Consider the following 22016-nt stretch of genomic DNA (forward strand, 5'->3'; position numbering starts at 1 on the left):
TATTTAATTAATTTATTTTGATTATTAATTATTATTTTATTTATTATTTGTATTTCACTCGTTTATATTGTTGAATATTTTATATACGGGATGTTTATAATAAAAGTTATAACATAAAACCTGTATAAAAGGAAGTTTGAAACTTTATGCAAACTCCCAAAGAAATGTACTTACTGATTTGAAGACTTGTTTATTGAGAAAGATATTAAGGCAGGCTTAGCGGAAATATGATAGGCTGTTGTAAGTTGTAAGCTGTTGTTGATGGAAGCGCTGGGAAGAATGAAACTTTTTTGTTGTTTCGATAGTAATTCAGTTGTCAAGGCTATGCATCTTGCATCTAATATTATTATAAGTGTATGAGTCTAGTGATGGATATACACTAACTGCTCTAAGGACTAATTTCCAGGGCGATGTTTCGAAGGCGAAAAAATTTGGGATGCAAAATTTGATTTTTTTTTCAGCCGATTTTTTTGAAAGAAATAGGTAAACGGTGGAAAATGGAAGTATAAGTGTAAGAAATAACATTGTTATGGGATTACGGCAAAAAGGGGCTATAATTAAATTAAATTTGCATAAAATAAAATAAAATAAATCATTTATAGATGATATTTGTCATAATAAATTACGTTTATTAATCTGGGATGTGGTTTGTCTGAAAACAGATAAAAAAATTTTATATGCATCAGAGTAAAATCATATGAAAAAGCTGTCATTATATAAATTTGGAAAACTTAATGAGGTGTTTAATGTAAAGACAAGGTACTGTTTAATGAATCAATCTGTATAAGTGAGTCTAATTTATCTTTAGTATTTAATAATTTTATATTATTATTAATATTTTGATAAAATTAGTTACCATGTAAAGCATGATTAGATAAGTGCTATACATTTTTTAGTTGGTATAAAAACAAATCGGTGTAGGATATCAATATCCTATTTTTAAGTTTACGCATTGCAACTTCAATTATGGCAATTTCTGTATTCAGACCGTTCAAAAAATCTGAAGGTACTCTGATAAAATTTCTTCGTGAATATGCAAAATTGTAGCTTTGAAGTTACATTGGGGATCATTAATCATGTTAAATCCAGACAGTTGTTGTAGCGTCTAAGATAAGTTCTATACTTTAAATCATATTTTTAAATCAATATGTCACGACCTGATGTGAAAAATTTAAAACAAATCATATCGATATCTTATTCTGTTTTACTTTTAATTCAGATTAACAAGTATAAACCCAATTTGATCACCTGATACAGCACTTTAATTTATTGTAATACTGGTTTCAATTAAATTAATCGAAGCAAATTTCATTCATTTTTACAATCTGATAACTGTCAACTTAGGAAAATATAGGAATTTCGAATATACGGGAAATTTAATTTCTGGGAAACTAACTTAAATTTATCAATCAATTCAGGAAAATAATCTTGTTTTGCCACTTAGGATAATAAAACTAACTACGTTACCACTATAAAAGTTATGACAAATATATTTCGAGATAGTTCTAATTTTATGACTTTTTTCTTCTCGAATTTGGCGAGTGTCAGAGCTCTCTGATGTGTATCTCATTTTCTCAATCAGATTAAACAATAAACAGTGTTATACATAAATTAAATTATATTAATGAATATTTGTACATTAAATTTCCCGTGTCTTCCACCATCAAAATAACGATTTCCAAGATACAAAAATTTTATTTTTTTATTATTTCAATTTTAAACATAAATAGGTGTCTAACACATTCATAGTTCCATATTCAAATGTTTTTCGTCTTTATGTTGAACTTGAAAATTTTGATTTACAAATTATGATACATTATTTTATCTTAGTTTCTTTTAAAATTAAAAATTTTTAAATGGCATGTTTTAAACTAATGTACATTTATAGAAAAAACAACCAATACAAATATTATTATTATAAACCAAGTTTCTTTTTCATTTATATTGGACTAGTAAAGAAACTGATGGTGTCAGTAAAGTTTAACAGCAAGCACATAAACTACTGGTTGAAACCCTACCTGTGGCAAACGTATAAACCAGAGAACATCATCGGAAAGTAAGATTCGAATAATATCTGGGACCCAATTTTGAAAAAATTCGATGTTGATACAAGATTGATCCAGTGTTGGTTTCCAAACTTGGCCCAATGCTCAAAAGTATCTAACTTGGATTCAGCCAACATTGTAGCTAGTTCTAAAATTTCTTATATTTGTAGTAGAACACTAAAATTGCTAATATAACAAATAAAATGACAAATTATTGTAAAAAAATGTATTTTGTATAATTTTCCATTGGTTTAATTTAAATATTTCTACTTCTACCCAAACAACCTGTAAATATTTTATTTGTGCACCGCTTATGTTTATATAAAACAAATACAATAGTTTAAATGGTTCGCACATTTTTATATAAATTTCTAGCTTTTTCTTATAATAATAATAATAATATATACATTATATACAAATTAATATTATAATATATAATGTATATACCTACAACTGTGTTTATATACACATTTTATATACAAATACATAGGAGTTGTTGTTTATATGTATTTACAAAGTATATAATATACTTTAATATCAATAATCATAATAATTATTTGATTAATATGATTGTGTATTTCAGATAATTTCAATTTTTTTTTCATTATTTTTTGTTCATAAGCTGAATTTGTAGTACAGTTTCTTTTGTAAAAACTAGTAGATGTAATATCGCCCCTGAAATTAATACGAAACTTGAAATTCATTTAGATATCAGATACAGAGGTTTTCTAACATAATAACAAAATAATTTTCGATAGTTCTAGAAAAAAACTTGAATGGAACGGATTCATATTTGATAAATGAAAACTTTTCTTTTATAAATCTTAATTCTTGTACATATACAAGCTGCGAGTCTACGTATGCTATGGTGTTTCAATTTTTCCTTCTTGCAGAATTATTCATATTTACAAAACCTTGATCTTAAATGTTTGATCAAAATTTGTTCAACTGTTCAAAGAACATAAGTTCTTTTACTACTATTCTGCTTTCATTCCAATATGCTTTGGTTCCATGATTTTCTAATATCCTCCAAATATAGATTTTTGAATTTCTAAATTTTGTATTTAGTTAAGTCGGGCAGGGTAACTTAGTCTAGGTCAATTTCATAGCATTCAATGCTAAAATAATATCCCCTAAATTCCTCCACTTGATGCAATCAGATTTTTCCAAATTTCTCCTGTGTAGCGCACAAGACTATGCATTCATCGCTTTATCTGGCGTCGCTTCTTTCTTTTGCAGTTGTATGGCGTTCAGTTTGTGGAGCGCAACGTCCAGCAATCGTCTACCAAGTCTTGCTATGTGCCCAACCAATTCTACTTTAATTTGTTTACACAAACCATAACGTCTTTTAGTTTGGCTTTGTTGCGAATAATTAAAGAGATTATTGCTTCCCTCAGTTTTATTTGGCACATGTTCCTCTCCGTGCTTGATTGACAAATTCTAAAATTTTAAAGACAAAAGCATTGTAACTTAAGATCTGAGAACAGTAGGCGAGGACTGGAAGACTCTCAACTACTTTGCGTTTCGGTGCCATAGGTAAATTTCTATTGAAGGTATACTTTAAGGATCGATACTTTTTACAGATTGTAATGAAAGTCAGACAGAAATAGCAGAGAAAGTAGAGCAGATCAATCCCTTAAACCTTTCCCATGACTGCTAAGGAACTGTACTATTACTATCCTAATAGTGGTTGTTGTATTATAGTTTTGTAGATTATAAATTTAGTTTTAGCGATATGAATTCTTTTTTTCAGTTTTATTTTTTTATAATTTGAGAACTGAAATATATTTTTATGAATTAACCTTGAACCACATAGACACTATACTACTAACTCGAACACACTGACAGTAGTTGTTATTTTGTGTTAGTTCTACGCGTATATATACAGGGTTTTCAAAAATTATGGGACCAGTCCAAAAGCTCGAGAAGAACACTTTGTTTTGGAAAATAAAAAAACACATGCCCAATATTTTTAAAAAAATTGAAGCCCCACGTTTGTCTCCTGGGCTGATATTATTCACGATTATCCATGTTATTATTATTAACGATTATCCGTTAGTTTAACTCGAAACGAAGCAATCGCCGAAAATGGCATATTTTTTTTTGGATAAACTGGAAAGTAATGAAAATAGGACCAATTCATCTAATTGAAATTAGCATGCAGTTAGTTATTTTAAGACAACCTCGTTTCAGTGAAGAATGTAAGAGGGAATTTCGACTATATCTTAAGAAAAAAATTTGCAAATTATTACAGGTAAATTTAAGTGACACAACTTTTGCGATCTGTGGTAGAACCCTAATCAAAAAAAATTCATTTCGAATAACACTAAATTAATTTTGTTAAGAATCAATTAATAATCGTCTTTCGTGGTTCCCACAAAGAATAACATACTTACCATTCCTCTCTCTGAGGTGGGGTTGTCCTAAAATTAGGCTATCTGCATGATAATTTTAAGTAATTGAACCAGTACTTTTCAAATTTTGGGTAATAAACTTCGATTTTTGCCCCAATTTCCTAGATCAGCTTTTTGTATTTTATAAATACGTATTTCAACTACGTAAAAATCTAAATTTATTTCGAAATAATCTAGAGTTCTCATTTATTATCTTTCATAATATCTATCCTTTTGGGTAATGTTTCAAAAAATAAAAATTAAACTCTTTATTAATCGGAGAACCTGAATCTGTAATAAAAAAAAAACCCTCGCCTCTCCACAGGGAATAAACGTTAGGGTTCCATTTCCATTTCATTTGATAGATTTAAGAAAATTTTGTACCGACGTATTTTTTCGTTTTTCGTTACAAGCTTCTTCTGGGCTGTACCCATACTTTTTGAAAACTCTGTATATAATGTTGTTGTAAATTTTACAATGTTAGTATGTATGTATTCCCATAATAAAAGTTTTTGATATAGAAATTATGTTGTTTTACTAATTAATCAACTGTCATTTTATTATAGTTTATCTGTCTGTATTGGATGTAACATATTAAAATGAGTGTATTCTCACATTTTTTAATAAATAAAACACACTATTGAAGTTTTTAAACCAAACTTTGCTAAATACAACTTCATATCAATATAAGGGGAGAAAAGCTAAATGCGGGATAGACTGAGGGACATAATTCTCTTTTGATCGTACAAATAAATTAAATATCTAAGATTGGCAAAAATTATTGATCATAGTTTAGCGCCATGTATTTCTTCTTAGTATGTATGTTACTCGTTTCTAATTTGGTGGCAATCTGGCGTGCAAAAATTGATCTAGTAAATTGGGTTAAAAATCGAAATTTATTTCGAAGTATTCTAGGGTTCTCATTTATTATCTTTGATAATAATATTTATATAGACAGATCAATGCTATAGAAAGGGGGGAGGGTGTATTTCAGCAATTTGAAGGAGATTCCCTAAGGAAAAAGGCCTTTTTCGACGTTTTACAGTTTGGAACTTCTGAACACTCTCTGCAAATTACCCTAGATAATTGAAAATCGGTATTTGGGTTTGTTTAAAGTCAAGCATGTGTCTTTTGGGAGGTGTTACTTTAAAACACATTTGATCGCCCTTTCAAAAGTTTAAGCCAGAAATCATTATTTTAAGCAGCTTTATTTTTAAGAAATTGATGTTTTTCGCTAAAGGCAAATCCATGAAATAACATCTAATAGTAAGAAACAACAATAACAAGGAAATTCTTCAACAGTTTCAGTCAAAAGTGTTACGAGCAATTAGTGAACCTCCACAGTAAGTTCGTAATGACAACGTTCACCGTGAAGTGCAGTTCAGTGAAATTTATTTGAATCGCCTCTTGAATCAGCAACCAAACGTTGACGTGATCCTTTCGACAATAGTGAAAAATAAAATAGAGATAGAGTAATAGTTACCATTCACCACATTTATATATCAAACCTATTTGTAGTTAATTTAGGAACTGATAATAGATACTAAAAAAAATTATGTAATAAAGTGAATTACTGAAATTTCTAGAACAATAAATATTTTGAGATAGTATTTTTAAGTGTTATTATCTTTAATGATAGTATTTATCTTTGTTACTTGAAAATGATTAGAAAGTTGATAAGGTCTGTGATTAATTTGGTAGTGTAGATAATTGAGTTAATATTAGTTTATCTTTTGTAAAATATTTACCATCTAAATATTTTTTTTTCAATTAAATTAGAGCTTTTATTACATTGTGGTTGTATTTCTAATCCAACTGTATTTCAGATAAAATATAGGTAGGTAGCACGATATTTTTTACAGTATGACGTATATGTATTTAGATACATGGGATCTACAGTGTAGGAAATGTTATTTTTATTATAATATTTTTATACCATGCATATAAGTAATAATGCTATGGTATACTATGGTATACTATGTTTAGTCCCAAGTTTGTAACGCTTAAAAATATTGATGCTATGAACAAAATTTTGGTATAGGTGTTTATAAAATGACCTAATTAATCCATTTTCGGTTGTCTGTCCGTCTGTCCGTCTTTCTGCCAACACGATAACTCAAAGAAGGAAAAAAGATATCAAGCGGAAATTTTTACAGCGTATTCAGGACGTAAAAATTGACGTCGAGTTCGCAAATGAGCAATAAAGGTCAATTGGGTCTTGACCAATGCGATAGAGTACATCAACACTGCATGGAATTTCAACAATTAACTCAGTCAATTGTTTGTTTTCACTTGTTTTATTTAAAAAGAGTATCCATTTCAAATAATGAGTAATAAATTTATTACCCCGATCATACAATCGCGAGGGATATGTGTTTGACCGATATGTATGTATGTATGTACATCTGTTCGGATGTACCCTCTTAACTACTTATCATAATTTGACAAATTAGGTATCGTTAGAAGCGTCTTGATTGTCCGCTGGTTATAGACTATGAACCGATTTATTTGAAATTTTACCATTTTGCGAGAAAAACTTTTTTCTGGTAGAATTGTACTAACTCAAAATCTATTTTAGTTTTTTGTTTCAATGTCTGGAAGGATTAGAATTGCCAATTTACAAGGCTGTAACTTAAATTTTGATTTTTTTTTCAATTTTGTGAATTTTTTAAATGTCAATAAGTATCTGATAAGAAAATTTTACCAAAAATATAATTTTTGATTAAATTTAAAAAAATTTAATTCTTTTATATTAGAATATTTCCATAAGTAGATCATGATTTTTCTCCCCCAAATGCGATACGTGAATTGAAATTGAAATTTTTTGTTATAAAATTAAAAATATTTAGATAATCTTATTAGTTTTAAAGCGGACAATAATTTATTAAAGGTTTAACCTTGACTAGAATATAATAGTAATATAATAATTTACACCGCACTCAGTAACTATTAAAAACAATTAACTCTTTTATTATAGTTAGTTAATTTAAAATAAAATGAAAACCTCGTTCGGGAAGGTAATTATATTTAAATGTATTTTGTATTTATAAATTTATTGCTCAGTGAGCTTACAGTGTCTTTCATTGCAATCGACGAAAAACAATTATGTGTAAAAATAAGCTTAGTTATACACTATCAAATTATTCGGTTCAAAAAGTCGCGAGCACATAGAACACAGATCTAATTAATAGTACATATTTCATGACACAGTTCCTACGTGTCAATTTGATAACTCTTCAACAATTACATTATTCGATTAGAAGAGATGTTAAAGATTCAAGAGGTAGGCGAATAAAATAATAATAATAATTTGTTAATCTGTATTAATCTTTCTTATGAGAGGAGGCGTCTCCATCAATATTGTGCCCCGGTTTAAAAAATGCAGATCCAGGATTGTTATTTATTTTAAAGACTACTCTCGTGTTGATTTTTTACAAATTTAAAGCCATTTTTTATTACTTTATGACATTTTTATATTATTATTTATTTATATTAGTACATAGCACCACTGGAAATCGTAGAACGGTGGTCTTGTTTTATTACTAGAGATTTTGTAAACCCTGACCATTAATCAAATAAACAATCAATGTTAGTTTCCTCTTTCAACACCATGAAGCCACTGTATTTAATGCTACTTCAGTATCCAAATGCTATTTATTTTTTATACCTATATTTAAATTAGACATTATAAAATTTTAACAAATTTTCCTCTATTTCACATCTCATTGTGTAAGATTATAAAAATTGTGGAAAAAAATGGAAACACACATTGGACTGTCTTAAATATTTATAATTATTAATACTGTGATCAATCAAATTAAAATTAATTTATTGATTGGAGAAAAAAAAGACTGTTTAGAAAATTCTACAAAGTATAAGCTTTTATTATACTTTATTATACTTAGTGTAAAAATAAGTTTTTTTCTTGGATTTCCGAGCGCTGAAGATATAAGGACCGCATTTAATATTATAGTTTTCAACTGAACGCTTGAGGCTATAAAGACCACATTTAATATTATAATTCTCAAATCAACGCCTGAAGCTTTTACATTTACACATTTGTAAAGCTGACTGTGAAAAACTTTTTTTTCTTTTTCGTATCGTAATATAAGTTTGTACTTAAAAAAGTATATTTTGCTGAAACTTTAAATAAAAAAAATTGTTTGTTTTTAAGTATAAACTATTATTATAAATTATTTATTAGGTTTTCCCTAAAAACACAATTGTAAAATGTTATTTTTTAACCTTTGAATTTTAATAGTTAGTGAAGCGAACATTATTATGCCTTATATTATGCTAAATTTAATCCTGAAAGCATAGAATGAGCTTATATATATCACATATATCAAATGCTAGCGACCCGCCCCGGCTTCGCACGGGTGCAATGCTGATACTAAATACACTACAGAAAAACTGTGAACGTTGTATATAAAAACATAGCGGCCCGCTCTGGCTTCGCACGGGTATAAAATATATAGCCTATGTGATTAAAATCGGAAAAAATGTAATTATTTACGACATCACATTAGAAACCTCAAAAATAGCAGTACTTCTCCACTATTTAATGGATGTTATTATACATATAAACCTTCCTCTTGAATCACTCTATCTATTAAAAAAAACCGCATCAAAATCCGTTGCGTATTTTCAAAGATTTAAGCATACAAATGACATAGGGACAGAGAAAGCGACTTTGTTTTATACTATGTCACTACATAGTAAACATTCTAAGCATCACTGATGCTTTTGCCTAAAGTTTAGTGCTTTGCATGTGCTAAATACTTTCTCTCTTCCCAATTTTGTTGCTCAAATCATTTATTAAACATTTAATTGTATATTCCTACTAAACGCTTTGAGCAACAAAATCGGGAATAAATCGGGAAATCAAAGATTTTGTACAAAAATCAATTAAGGTTTTTACTTATGGTAAGTTTGTTGGTACTAAGAAAGTATAAGTATTATATTTGTACACGTTACACGTCTGATGCCCCAAATAGTGTACATATGCAATATGTATAGGAGCATTACTGATAAAGTCTGATCGAGGTTTATAAAAATTGATAAAATGGCTTAAAAAAATAATGACGATAAATTTATTTTTATTTGAGTTAACTAATTATGATAATTCAAACGAAATCTAATCTTTAAAAGTTGTACTGATATAAAAATATTGTATTAAGTCATATTTTAATTGCGGTAACATTTATATACGTCATCACTATCGATAATTTTTGACAAGCATCGATGAATTCTGAACCTGTATTAATTATTCAGTTTATATGATAAGAGTCACTAAATAATGTTATTTCTAAAAATAAAAAATATTTAATACTGACAAAACAAAAATTACCGAAGATGACATTTCCGTTAAAAAAATCGGATATTTGCATGAACAAAAGTAATTTTTAAATATCCGATAAGTAGATATTCATATTTACATTTCAAAAGTCTGCACGTTTTATGAATATTTTAAACTTATTTTGAAAGAGTGCCAAGTGTTTTGTAAAATTGGGATGAATATTGATTTTCAAAGAATTTAATATTATAAACCTAATTCAGATAATTCGATAAGATGTTTGACATATTTAATAAACATACGGAAATAAACTTAGTAAGAGCGAGCGTATTCTAATAGACATTCCCTCATAATGAGGAAAAGATATATCATACCCCGGATACATTTTACCTAGTAAGCAAGCAGCTTTCAAATGAGTTTACGCCATTGTTTCAAGTGAAAAAGAAAAGCCTTACTTTAGAGTTTCAAAATAAAAAATTTATACTCATAATAAAAACAATTCTGCCTTACGTTTCAAATCATATATCTGAATAATTTCTGAACAAACTTTTCAGAAATTATTAATTAAATTATTAAAAAGTTTGTTTTGAACAAACATTGGTGGTAATTAAACTAACTTTAAATTATTTTTTTACATAATGAGAGCTTTGCATTTTGCTCTTGTACCGTACTTCACACATCTTTTCTATTTCCGGAGACTATTTCCATTGTTATACTTTCAAAATGGTTTTAAATCGTAAACTTTGTTCCTTGATACTACTCTATTGAGTGAATAAAGCTGATTTTTTATTTAATTATATAGCTGGAAAAAAAACGCCGTTTTTTTTCCCTAAAGGTGGACCTAATCCTATTAAACATTATATTTCTGGTGAAAACATTGTAAAATACATACAAAATATATCTGTTATTAATTATATGAAATTTAAAACTAAAGCTCTGTGCATAGAAAAAAATTTTTTATGAGAAAACATTGAAAATTTGAATTGCAAATATTGTAATGGTATCGGCTATCATGGTAACCTAAACCAAAAAAGGAAATAATTATAAAATTTAAATCGAATCTATAATCATGTAATCATGGTACAACAGGTTGCTTGATTCGATGTACAACACGGAACATTTTTTCAAACTCTACCAACTCAAAATATTACGTTATGTTAAAACTAAAATACGGCAAAACAAAATACCCTCCAATAAGTACTGTTTAAAACCACAAAAAATGACAAACCTTTAAATAAATGATTGTAAAACAAAATTTGTCATTGAAACACTACAAAATACTATTTCCACTTTACTTGAAAACAAATGCACATGAATAATCATTATCTACTTGTCTGCTGGTAACAAAACTTTTTCTTCATGTATTTGAATCAAGATACAGTATACTCTTGATAGTGTCTCATAATCTGCACTATTTTCTGCAGTAACATTTAAAATACTTTATTTCAGTACCTAAGTATATATCACACATTTATTTCTTGGAAAAATAACTAATCCATAAGTTTATTAATGACTTCTTGATAAACTGTTCTCAGTACAAATATGGTAGAAAATTAACTATTCGAATATTGATACAGATGTGTTCGTGAATTATGATTAAGTTGTATTTATGTTTTTAATGTAAATGTTTTTAAAACCAAAAAATTTCCCATCAAAAGTGAAACTATGTCAACTATCTGAAATAATCTGACTCAACAGTGGTTTTTAACTGGGTCAAATATACCACAAAAATAAATTTAATATATTGTCATTTATCTGCATTTCTCTTGAAAATCTGCAAAAATATCATTAGCTTAAAATGTGTATTTTCTCCAAAATTCAAATTCTCTAATTGTAGTCAAAATTGATGTATATATGAAATATTCATAGTATATTAAGTTTAGTCCCAAGTTTGTAACGCTTAAAAATATTGATGCTACGAACTAAATTTTGGTATAGGTGTTCATAGAATCACCTAATTAGTCCATTTCCGTTTGTCTACCCGTCTGTCCGACTGTCTGTTAACACGATAACTCAATAACGAAAAGAGATATCAAGATCAAATTTTTATAGCGTACTCAAGACGTAAAAAGTGAGGTCAAGTTCGTAAATGAGCAACATAGGTCAATTGGGTCTTGAGTCTGTAGGACCCATCGTGTAAACCATTAGAGATAGAACAAAAGTTTAAGCGTAAAAAGTGTTTCTTATAAAAAAATAAGCAACTTTTGTTTGAAACATTTTCTTGTAAACATCACTATTATCAGTTAAGTGTGTGTGTGGCTATTTAAAAGTGGATATCTTTTTTGTTTACGTGACGTCAAAATACAAACGATTTGGTCATCAACACTGTCTATACATGGTATTTCAACAATTAACTCAGTCAATTGTTTGTTTTCACTTGTTAAAATTAATTTTTCTTACAATTACTGGCAACACCAAAACTTCAATCATCATGTCAAATGTCTATCTATCAAAATTATGATTTTTTGTTCAATTAAAAAAACATAAATTCTTTAATAGTTTGCATCTTCCGCATTAATTTAGTTAAATATTAATGAAGTTACAAGAATGATTAATTTATAAAATGATTTGTTATCAATATGTTTAAGATAATTTTCCATTAATATTAATTACGTAACACATTATATTTATTTAATTTATAAATCTTAAGTATGATGTATGATGGTATGATTATGCTGGATGAGTGTTTCATTAATACGTCAGATTGAATTAATTAAATAATATCTATGTACAGTCAAATAAGTAATAGTTATTACGTATAAATTTCATGACACATATAATACACGTTTGTATATATAGGTAAAATACTTGTTAGAGCTTTTTTACTGAGAGCAGTTGATCTATTATGATCGAAAAAACAGCATTATTTAAACATAAACAAGTGAAAACAAACAGTTGACTGAGTTAATTGTTGAAATACCATGTATAGACAGTGTTGATTACACTGTGACATTAGATATTCCCATATAAAACATATCTATACAATTTGCGCCCTCACAGGTAAACAGTGATGTTTACGAAAAAGGTACAGGAACATATGAAAAAGGTAGGTATAAGGAACATTTTTTACATTTAAACTTTTGTTCTATCTCTAACGGTTTACAAGATGGGTCCTACTGGAATTACAATTTCAATTGCCCCATTTTTTTTGAAATTACCTCTGTTAAAAATTGATAGAAGTGGTACGATTTAAAATAAGGGACAAAATAGCAACTGTGAAAGTTAAACTCTCCCTTATACCTATAAAAATATTCCTACGAGATGTCGCTTATTACGATTCCTCACTAAGTAAACATTCAAATAGATACGGATTTTCAGTCATGAACCATTTTAAATCCCTAGCTGCGCCCCACGTTGTTACCCGCGACGGTAAAAAGAGAGTGTTTTTATCGTTACTGGTATCTATTAATTAAACCTTCTTGGAAAAAATCCTTAAAAAAATTTCCACGCTCTTTTATAAAACTCTTTAAAAAACCTATGTCATTTTCTGACCCCTAAACTACCACTACTTATGCAAAAAATCATGTCCATCCTCTCTGTGGAAAATTAAAACAAATCTATCACACGGGAATCATACATTTTACCGTGCTATATAATGTATCGCTATGCTAAATTTCATCCAGATTAGAATATACATCAGATTAATCCCTATAATTAAATCGAAAACACTATTGCGAAAAATGCAATAATACTCCTTTCAACTTTTCTGTCAAAAACAAACAATTTGGCACAATAAATGTACTAAAACATTAATTTTCCGAGTGTGGTTATTACACGAACATCTATAAAATAGATGTAATATAGAATTATACTGCGCTGTTGAGTTTTTCATGTAATATACAATCATACAAATTGTAGATTTTTCATGGTATTTTTTCTTTTTAATTTTTTCGTTGCTATTTTCTCTATTCTCATCTCAAAATATTAATAACATGGATGGTGGAAAAAATTATTATCATGGAGGGCACAAGGCTTTCAGATTTTTCGGCTTTTCTTGAATTTCAAATAGTATGATAGTTTTGAAATACTTTATTTAATTGATACTATTTGCTTATAATGTTACATTTTTAATAATTACAATAAATCACTCTGTTTATTGCATGAGACATATAAACTATTTATTCTCAGCCATAAATCGTAGTACCACCTATATAATTAATATTCAATAACAAAAAAAAAAAGAGTTAGAATCTAAAACAGTATTAGTAATTCAACTATCCCTGTATTTAAAGTTGATTTTCTGTGATGATTATATCAGAATACAAACATAAACATTGCGTTATTCAATAACCATTTAATTTATAATAATGGGCTTATCCAGTTATTTATTCTTAAATGTCAAGATTCATTATTTTCAAGAGAATCTAATTGTTTTGGTTGTATAAAAAAAGTGTATAATTACAAAATACAATAAGCCGTGGATAGAATCTGTTGCGACTTTTGAAGTCCACACGAATAACTTCCCAGCATAATAAAATGTTATAAAAAATTTAAAAATAAAAACTAGTCGGTCCAGTTCGAACGAATCGATAGAATGTCAAGAAATTTTTTTCGGATCATATTGCCGTTAATAAGCATCGTTCGACACCTCAACGAAGTCAATAATATTTTTGTTTGCTCGATATTGACGATGAAAAAAAGTCTACGGACGTACGTACACACACACACACACACACACACATACATCTTCTCAAAATTAGTGCAAATGCCTTGTGCTAACCCATGAAACGTAAAGATATGTTGAAAATTTCGATTAATTAGGGAAGTTAATAATAGAAATAAATATTGATTGGAGTACAAAAAACAACGAATCTACCATATGCTTTATGGCATATTGGAAGTTAGCTTAAGCATTTATTGACTAACTAGATGTGTAGCTCTTACAACATATATCCAACACGACCTTCTTTTTGGGGCCAACTTTTAACTTTTCTTCTTTTTTAAATATTTCTGAAGTTATCAAGAGGGCACGATAATACAAATTCCAGCTAAGAATATCTTTATTTGAGTAGTACATTTCCAAGTACTCTTTTGACCATTAAAATGAGTCCTGGTGGTGACAAAAGGATCAAAAGCAACAATCTCAATGAATGTAAGTGTTGTGCATTATATAAATAAAGCACAAATATTTTATTTACATTAATGATGTCAGGATTTTCAATCAACTTTATAAGAGATTACTCAAGATTCTTAATCTTTCAAAATGTATAATCTATATCATTAAAATCGCACCGGTTAAAACATTCTAAGTGTGCTTATTATATGTAATCCAACAATAATAACACTGAGAATGTTGTAACTAGTACCATTTTAAAGCTAATTTATTTTTTATTTCATTCTCTTTAAAATTTTGTTAAACGTTTATAAACCGATCAGATATTAACTATAGACCACACGGTAGAAAACTTTTACAAATTGAGAAAGTACGAAACACATACTCCTGTCACCTCAGCTCATCTCGTGGCAACATATTAAATAAATAAAAGAACAAGTCCGTTTCATACTATTCCTTTGCATATACATATACCTATGAATAATAATACAATGCGTTTTACAACACATAAAAATAATTAGTTAATTCAAAGAAATAGAATAAGAATTATATGTGAACATGAGTGTTTACATACAATTTGTATCTGTTTTAGTGATGAGAGACACCTTGGCAAATGGAATGATACATCTCACTACTATAATTCATTTAATATTATATATAGTCGCAGAAACGAAACACTTAAAAGCGGTCAAAGTTCGAAAAATTTGAACATTAGGGTGGATCTGGTGGATTTTTAAATTATATCAAATACTCATTTTAAAAACCGGATTACTAAATTTTTTCAGATTACTGGGATTGTATAGGAAAATGTATATAAACGTATGCATACATATATAATTTTTAAGTGGTGGCACAGGTGTTGGGGCCGGTGTGGATCGGGCGAACGAAAAACGTGTGTCGAACTATTGAGTGTTCGGATTGCGGCGACTTTACTGTAATTGTTTTTTTTTTTTTTTGACTGTTCAAAATCGTCCTTCAACTGCTGGCTTTTAAATTTTGTTTTTCGTTGTCTCTTAGTGTCATTAAAAATGTTAGGGATAATTTAAATTTCAACTCACGTGGCATTATTTTCACACACACACAAAAATTAGATTAATCTACAATTCTTTTTTAAGTAAATCGTAATATATAACTTAGCTTGCAGCAATAACTTCACTTTAATAACTACCATGCAGTCTAAAAACTGTCCTTCGACAAAATAACAAAAAATTAACAAAATCATCAAAGAATTGCCGACATGAATTTTAATTTTATTAAGTAACTAATAGTAAAACTTTAAGGCATGTATATCACACACGGAGATTCAATTCTATGAGGTAAATGAAATTATACTAGAACTAATTCAGCTTTTAAATTTTTGAAAAAAGCATACAAAGAAATTAAGTGCAGTGCCTAAAAGTCAGCCTTGATTCGCAAGACAACCTTCAGTTTAAGTTATTTTGTAAAAAAATTTACAATGATTAATAATGTTTTGTTTTTCGTAGAAAAAGCCCAAAATGTGTTTGAAATTATCTTGTTATCAATGTAAAAAAAGTTGAACTTTATTATTCACTTCAAATGCAATTATTCAAGCAATTTCAATCTTAAATCTTTCGGCTTTCGGAAATTTCTTTCAACGTAATTGGCTAAAAATGTCAATTTATTCACTTCATATGCATGAAATATAAAAATAGGTACTTAAATCTAGTTCACTATCAAGTGGTTATTTCTCCAGTCAGAGCTCTAAAGTCGTATTTCAAGTAACAGAAATTCAATAGTTTGGAGAATCGACATGAGTCAATATGTGATCGATTAATCTTGGGAAATAGTGAAAACTTTAAATTGAAAGTATTGCAATGTTCAATATTTATACCGCCTTGATTACGGCAGTGGGTCAAATACAAATATTAAGATAACGCTCCAGACGTAATTAAGAATTTTAAATTAAAATGACTGTGTCAAGTTCAAAACCAACAAAAGCTCAAACAATTAAAATTGTACTGAAAGTGCAATAAGATAGAAGCGTCATGACCTACATTTTGAAGTTTTCTGGACATAGAATTTGGTAATTTCAAACATTAGGGGTATGCCTAGGGTAGCGGGTTCAATTGCCGCCGTCACAACAAAATTAATTTAATTAATAGTTGTGATGGGCTGGTGTAGTGCATATAGTGTATATGCACTACACCATTCTCGATGATTCTCGCTGTCGCAACAAAATTAATTTAATTAATAGTTGTGATGACCTCGTGTAGAGCATGGTATATGCATGAAGAAGGTGCACTCAGCCTCTGAAATTGAGGAGCTGATAAATGAAATTATCAGCGAAAAGGTGATAAAACACATATATTTTATCTCAATGGACTCTATAGCCTAAGTGTATCCTTCGTGGTCAGCCAATATAACCTAGCCTATAGTTACGCATTGAAAGAATAATACCTGCATTTCGTTACTGAATTGGTAAACCATCGATAACCATGGAATCCTATGTAAGCGAAAGCTTTGACCTAATTCAGCGAGACTTAGCTAGAATGTTTAGCTTGATATTCTTTCTTAATCATCACGGAACTGTGATTCAACATTATGACGTACAAAACCATACCATCGCCGACACCCGAAGTATAGTGTATGTATCATGGCTTGAATGTTTAAAAATAAAATTTTTACTATTATTATTGTTGTTGAACAACAATAGATAACTAAGTTCGTCACAAAATATTTCTACTAAAATAAAATAAATAAAAACTTGTTTAACAGGTTTGCCCTTTTGTGCATGATTTGACCTTCTTTGTAGAAACATATAAACATATATATATTATTAGTAATCAAAATATAAAATATGGCAATTTTTTTTTTTTTCAAAAATATTTTTGTAGTTTTATATGACCATGACAGAAATGTTTCGAATATTAAAAAAAATAATCATTGTTTTAATTTCCTCATACGAAAAGAAGTGTTTATTAATTTTATATAATTATAATTCAATGAAAAATTATTTATTCTAAAATATTAGTTATTATATAGGCGAGAGTTGAGTATAAAATACCGCCATTTACTTAAGTAAAAACAATATATAAATAAACAATTTGATTAAAAGCTGCAAGCCAAAAAATTCATTATCTGTATATATTATACATGCGAAAGTAAGCATGTTTGTTTGATTGTTTGTTTGTTACGCTTTCACGCTTAAACTAGCGAATGGTTTTTAATGAAACTGTACAGCAATATATAGCTGATATATCAGAATAACACATGAGATTTAATTTATAAAGATATTAATAAACAAAATTTAAAATAATTTAATTTTAACATTACTATAAATTACAAATTTCTATAAAAGTAATCATTTGACATTACTGTAAATTACGGATTTCTGTAAAAATAGTCAATAGAAAATATCTCACGGCTAGCTTCTCTGATATAGTCAATGAATAATTACTATTATACATTTAAAAAATAGAAAACCATACATATATTTTACCTGCGTAAAACAATCCTTACCATTATTTCTAGTGTTATAGAAAGGGGATAAGCGAGAGCAATCTTTACTTTTAAACCCAGCGAAGTGGGTGGGTATCACTTTAGTAAATAAATAATCAATTTAATTAAAAGCTGCAAGCCAAAAAAAAAATTAATAATAATTTAATAAAAACATTTGTACATTTTTTTAATTAGTGGTACGATTCAAGTACCTACAGTACGATTAAAACAAGGTGGACCTTATCGTACCAGTGTCAGGCATTCGAGAATCTTCTTCTAAAAACGTTTTACGAAAGTTTGTTTTATAATACAACATTTGATATATATTTTATTTTATAGAAAGACTGATTTCATTGAAAAATGAGAAAAAAACAGCTGGATATGCAAAAATACCTCGAAACTCAACTCAATTTTAATTTAATTTTCTTATCTTTATTTACAGAGAGTTTAACCTCTAGATTCAACAAACAATTTATAATACCTACTGCGAAACGGTTTGTTTTCCCCCAAGAAATTAGATTTAAAAACTTCGTCTTACGCTTTTACAACTTCTTTATCTTTGATTTTCTTTCCTTTTTATATCTTGTATATATGAAAAATATATCAAATTATGTATATTAATTTTAGTCCCAAGTTTATAACGATTACAAATATTGATGAGACGTACAAAATTTTAATATAGGTGTTCGTAGAATCACCTAATTAATTCATTTCCAGCTGTATGTCCGTCTGACAGTCTCTATGTCTGTCTGTCAGAACTTACTCCAAAACAAAAAGAGATATCGATTTTTATAGCATGCACAAGACGTAAATAGTAAGTTTGAGTTCGTAAAGGAACATCAAAAGTCAATTGAGTCTTATGTGGACCCCATCTTATATAAAAATAAAGAATCTTTTGATTGAAATATTGTTTCATAAATATCATTGTTTTCCCGTGAGGGCACAAATTAGGGCAAACAAGTATCCATTTTCTCTATATCTATAAAAGAAAGTTGAAAATTTTAAGGTAGCTTCAACTAGTGCGAGTTGTGAAAAAAATTTTTAAAAACGAAAATAAATATCTAGAGAATACTGATATTTAACACTGTCATTACAGGGTATTTCAACAACTAACTCACTTAAATGATTATTTTCATTTGTTTTTTATTCAAACGTACCTGATATTTATAATCAACTATAAGACTAATATCTATTTCTATAATCTGGGTATAGATTTTTAGAAGAAAGTATATGTTTAGTGGTAAGAGACCTCCCTATGTGTTTTTATTGGTTTTCGGCATGCAATAGTAAATTTTTATGAAACTAAATAAAATTATATTAAAAAATTTAATGTCCAATACATAATCAATAAATATAATTTATTAATTTTTAATTTAATAAATAATATTTGTTAATATGATAATTACTTATAGATTCTCATACTATTTACTTATAATAGAAATTATTTATACCGACAGTTTTATTATTATACAGAAAAATAAATAAATTTTGTATAATTCGAAATTTTTTTGTAAATGGTTGTGATGACAACTTTAAGTATTTTAAAGTGAAATCTTTTTCATCTTTTTTTTTTTTTTAAATAAAATAATGATATTTAAAAATAATTGATTTGTAATGTTTAATGAAGAAAGGACATTACTTTATATCCAACAAAAATATGTAAAAAATTCTGTAATGAACGCCACATAGCCTCTATGCATGTTTATTACAATAATCAACTATATTATAAATGTGAAAGAAAGGACGTTTGTTTGTTTGTATGTTACGCTTTCACGCAAAACTTATGAATGGATTAGAACAAAACTTGACTATAATATAGCTGATAGTTCAGAATATTACATGAGATATAAGACGGTGTAAGGACGTCATTCATATATGTAAACCTTGAGCACATAATGAAGCAGAATTTCATTATTCTTTTTGTTTTAATTGGAGGGAAATAAAACAAAAATTTGATAATAAAAAAATTGGAAGTTTTAACATGGCTCATGTGTCAAGTTTATAGTAATCAGTTTTCGGTTTTCGGGGTTTTCAACAATTGTTTTTTTGTTGACACCTTAGTTCAAAGAAAGTTATTGACAATTCTGCAACAACGACATTTCTACAACCCTTTCAACATCTGCAAACTTCCTGGCATTTATTTTCACGTAGTCAATTACTTTTTTCACGGATACGGTAGACAAAAAACAAATACGAAAGTCAAAATCTCGATTTGCATAAATGTGACACTCAAGAGACAATTTAAACTACCGATTTGTTAACTACCAATCTTACCTTTAACCTTTATCAATTCCCAGAATGGCAGACAAAAAATATATGATTAGGTTAGGTTATATTGGATGTCCACGAAGAACACACTTAGGCTATAGAGCCCATTGTCATACCATATGTGTTTGACCACCTTCCCGCTGATAATTTCATTTATCAGCTCCTCAATTTCAGAGGCTGAATGCACTTCCTTCATGCATATAACATGCACAACAGCAGCCCATCACAACTATTAATTAAATTAATTTTGTTGAGATGGCGGGATTCGAGCCCGCTACCCTAAGCATACTGCGGACGAAATTGGTTACGCCTTAACCAACTGAACTAATAGGCGAAAAATATATACATATGGATGATATTTGCATATACTTTTGACACTAGCAGAATACCAAATCCACCGTATATAGAGGTGAAAACAAAATAATTCAAATGTGTAATACTTACAGAAATTATGATGGCGTCTCATGAGAATTCACCATTTTTGTATGTTTTGAAATGAATTATTGTCATTAAAAAAAATTATATGCGTACATATAAGGTAGGGCTAGATTTATGCTATTTACGAAATTACTTTGTTTACGAATTTTAATGAATTTTTATTTATTATTTGAAAAACATTTTTAAATTGTAGGTGAAAGATGTCTTCTGAATTATATAAATTTTAATATTCAATAAATTATTGTTTTCTAATAGGTATGATACAATCGTTTTAAGGTTCTTGAGGCGCTACAAAAAAAAAAGAAACAAGACCATTAACAAATTTGGAAAAATTCTCTTTACATTATATTATTGTCTAAAAATTAAGCAAGTTTTTCAGAAAATAAGCTACCGCAAATTATTATTAGTTATGGGACAGCTGTAATTTTTAAATGATTTTACATTGGTAAAAAATCAACAACTTTTTAAAATTATTATAAATAAAAAATTATTTAAGCTTTGGCAATTCCACCTAATATCTAGGGAAAACTGCAAAAAATCAAAAAATAATAATCCAATGCTTTAAAATAAATTATATTTTTTTTTAAGCTAATATTGTAGCACCTAAACAACGTCAAAGGGCAGTCACAAAATTATATATAGAGTGCTTGATTAATAAAGTAGCGCATATAAAATCCTAAAATAATTTGCTCAACAGTCGCACAAATTGCTCAATTGTCATTTGAACAATGTATATGCTAATCGAGCCAGAACTAAGAGAAGAGAAGTCAGGTTGGCTTTCATTGGTCGAGTCTTATCGATCTGTTTCTAATTATATTTATTTATAATTACTGTTTGTTCAAAATCTATCGTTAGTTTACAATCTGATTACATTTATTATAAACTAACGATTCATAATCCGGTCACATATGCATACACGGTAAGAAATTTTTCGTGGATATCACTATGTCAGTTTCGGTTTGAACACCATACTGATTTCACCATTGAGGGAATAGGAATGTTATAAGTTTAAAGTGTTTATATGTGCGTCTGTGTGTTTCTCAGTGGCATCGTAGCCCCTAAAC

The sequence above is a fragment of the Chrysoperla carnea genome, chromosome 2, assembly GCF_905475395.1.
Source record: "Chrysoperla carnea chromosome 2, inChrCarn1.1, whole genome shotgun sequence".
Lineage (NCBI taxonomy): Eukaryota > Metazoa > Arthropoda > Insecta > Neuroptera > Chrysopidae > Chrysoperla > Chrysoperla carnea.